This window comes from Chiloscyllium plagiosum, chromosome 21, assembly GCF_004010195.1.
Source record: "Chiloscyllium plagiosum isolate BGI_BamShark_2017 chromosome 21, ASM401019v2, whole genome shotgun sequence".
Lineage (NCBI taxonomy): Eukaryota > Metazoa > Chordata > Chondrichthyes > Orectolobiformes > Hemiscylliidae > Chiloscyllium > Chiloscyllium plagiosum.
The window spans coordinates 55,899,569-55,903,475 of NC_057730.1; positions in this window are offsets into that span (position 1 = coordinate 55,899,569).

A 3,907-nucleotide genomic window follows, 5' to 3' on the forward strand; every position below is an offset into this window, starting at 1 on the left:
GAACTAGAGAGCATAGGTTTAGGGTGAGAGGGGAAAGATATAAAAAAGATCTAAGGGGCAACGTTTTCACACAGAGGGTGGTTAATGTTTGGAATGCGCTGCCTGTGGGAGTGGTAGAGTCGGAATCATTGGCGACCTTTAAGCGGCATTTGGATAGGTACATGGATGGGTACTTAATCTAGGTTAGAAGTTCGGCACAACATCGTGGGCCGAAGGGCCTGTTCTGTGCTGTATTGTTCTATGTTCTATGTTCTATGTACTTCATCAGGAGGCTAAGGAAATGCAGCATGTCCACAAGGAATCTTACTAATTTTTATAGATGCACCATAGAAAGTATCCTATCTGAATGCATCACAGCTTGGTGCAGCCACTACTCTGCCCAGGACCAGAAGGAACTGCAGAGAGTTGTGAACACAGCCCAGTCGTCACCAGCCTTCCGTCCACCTACTCCGTCTACACTCCCACGGCCTTGGGAAAACAACCAACACAATCATAGACCCCTTCCACCGGGTTGTACTCTCTTCCAGCCTCTTCCATTGGGCAGAAGATACAAAAGCTTGAGGGCACACATCGACAGGTTCAAGAACAGCTTCTTCCTCGCTGTTATTAAACTTCTGAATGGACCTCTCCAATTTTAAATTTAATGTTGATCTCACTCTTTGTGCACCTTCTCTGCAGCTGTAGCATTATATTCCTTGCTCCGTTCTATTACTCTAATGCAGTTTGTAAGGTATGATCTGCATGTATTGCACATAAAACAAAGCTTTTCACTGTATTTGGGGATGATTTATCCTGCATCTGTCTTCACTGAAGAGACAATGATGACTACCCCAGAAGCATCAATAATCAATAAATAGAGGGATTGCCTCATCCCTTTAATAATGGCATCTAGCATTTACCCTGGCAGGTATTAAGCTAACTGGTTTGTAGCTTCCTGCTTTCTCTCTCCCACCTGTTAAAATATAGGAGTTACATCCGCTATCGTCTGACCTAATAGAGCCCTCTCCAAATCTAGGGAGTCTCGGAAAATTAAAACAACTGCATTAACTTTCTCATAAGTCACTTTTTTTAAGACCCCAGGATGAAACCCATCAAGACCTGGTCCATTGTCAACCCACAGATCCAAACATTACTCAATACCCGGTGATTATTTTCAGCAATCCCTCTATTTATTGATTATTGATACTTCTGGGGTAGTCATCATTGTCTCTTCAGTGAAGACAGATGCAGGATAAATCATCAACTAGCACAGTGTTATTTAAATGGACAAAGAACTGCAGGAAGCTACAACACAAAGGGACTTGGGGAACTTGTACATGAAACAGAAAATTAGCACACAGGTACAGCAGGTAATCAGGAAGGGTCATGGAATGTTGGCCCTAATTTCAAGAAGGTTGAAGTCTAAGAGTGGGGAAGTCTTTCTGCATCTGTACAAGGTACTGAGGAGACCATATCTATGGTACTTTGAGCAGGTTTGCTCCCATAGAGTCATAGTTATAGAGATGTACAGCACGAAAACAGACCCTTCGGTCCAATGTGTCCATACCGACCAGATATCCCAACATAATCTAGTCCCATTTACCAGCACTTGGCCCATATCCCTCTAAACCCTTCTTATTCATATAATCATTCTAATGCCTTTTAAATGTTGTAATTGTACCAGCCTCCACCACAATCTCTGGCAGCTCATTCCATACACACACCACCCTCTGTGTGAAAAAGTTACCCCTTAGGTAAAAAGTGGATAAAAACAAATTACTGGGGATGCTGGAATCTGAAACCAAAAGAGAAAATGCTGGAAAATCTCAGCAGGTCTGGCAGCATCTGTAAGGAGAGAAAAGAGCTGACGTTTCGAGTCTAACTGACCCTTTGTCAAAGCTAGATGGGATGAGTTGAAGGAGAGGTTGTTGAGAGACAGAACAAGTTCAGCCAGGCGGAGGAAAGTGCTGGTGGATGGAGATTGTTCAGGCCTCTTTTCGAGAAAGAAGCGAAGAGCTTTCAAGCCGTCTTGTTGTGGGATGGAGGTGTAAAGAGATTGCACACCCATGGTGAATAGAAGGTGGTTAGGGCCTGCGAATTGAAAGCTGTCAATGTGTCGCAGGACATCAGAGGAATCCTGGATGTAGGTGGGGAGGGAGTGAACCAGAGGAGTAAGGATGGAGTCAAGGGAGGAGGAAATAAGTTCAGTGGGGCAGGAGTATGCTGACACAATGGGCCTGCTGGGACAGTCCTCCTTGTGGATTTTGGGGAGTAGGTAGAACCGGGCTGTCCGGGGTTGGGAGACTATGAGGTTGGAAGTTGTGGGGGGGAGGTATCCAGAGGAAATGAGGTCAGTCACAACGTTGGAGACAATGGCTTGATGCTCAGTGGTGTGGTCATGCTCCAGGGGGAGGTAGGAGGAGGAATCTGAGAGTTGGCGTCCAGCCTCTGCGAGGTAGAGGTCAGTATGCCAGATGACAACAGCACCCCCTTTGTCAGCAGGTTTGATGACAAGGTTGGGGTTGGACCTAAGGGAGCGAAGGGCAGAAAGTTCAGATGCAGAGAGGTTGGAATGGGTAAGAGGGGCAAGAAATTAAGGCGGCCAATGTCCTGTCGACAATTGTCAATGAAAAGATCGAGGGCAGGAAATTATCCTGGCGGGGGTGTCCAATTAGAGGTGGAAGGTTGGAGGGATGTGAAAGAAACTGTGGAGCGGGGGGAGGACTCTTGCCCAAAGAAGTGAGCACGAAGGAGAAGGCGATGGAAGAAGAGCTCAGCATCATGTCGAGCCTGGAATTGCCCCTTAGGCCTCTTTTATATCTTTCCCCTCTCACCCTAAACCTATGCCCTCTAGTTCTGGACACCCCCACCCCTGAAGAAGGGCTTATGCCTGAAACGTTGATTCTCCTGTTCCTTGGATGCTGCCTGGCCTGCTGTGTTTTTCCAGCACCACATTTTTCAACTCTGGTCTCCAGCATCTGCAGTCCTCACTTTCTCCTAGTTGACCCCCACCCCAGGGAAAAGACCTTGACTATTTACCCTATCTATGCCCCTCATGATTTTATGAACCTTTATAAGGTCATCCCTCAGCCTCTGACGTTCCAGGGAAAACAGCCCTGGCCTATTCAGCCTCTCCCTATAGCTCAAATCTTCCAACCCTGGCAACACCTTTGTAAATCTTTTCTGAACGATTTCAAGTCTCAAACACCCTTCCTATAGCTAGGAGACCAGAATTGCACACAGTACAGCATTCCAGAAGTTACCTAACCAATGTCCTGTACAGCCGCAACATGACCTCCCAACTCCTGTACTCAATACTCTGACCAATAAAGGAAAGCATACCAAACGCCGCCTTCACTATCCTATCTACCTGTGACTCTTCTTTCAAGGAGCTATGAACCTGCACTCCAAGGTCTCTTTGTTCAGCAACACTCCCCAGACCTTACCATTAAGTGTAGAAGTCCTGCTCTGATTTGCTTTCCCAAAATGCCGGACCTCGCATTTATAGAGTCATAGAGATGTACAGCACAGAAACAGACCCTTCAGTCTAACCCGTCTGTGCTGACCAGATATCCCAACCCAATCTAGTCCCATTTGCCAGCATTTGGCCCATATCCCTCCAAACCCTTCCTATTCATACACCCATCCAGATGCCTTTTAAATGTTGCAATTGTACCAGCCTCCACCACTTCCTCTGGCAGCTCATTCCATACACACATGAAGAAGTTGCCCCTTAGGTCCTTTTTAAATCTTTCCCCTCTCACTCTAAATCTACACTCTCTAGTTCTGGACTCCCCCACCGTAGGGAAAAGACTTTGTCTATTTATCCAATCCATGTCCTCACGATTTTACAAACCTCTATAAGGTCACCCCTCAGCCTTCGATGCTCCAGGGAAAACAGCCCCAGCCTATTCAGCCTCTCCTTACA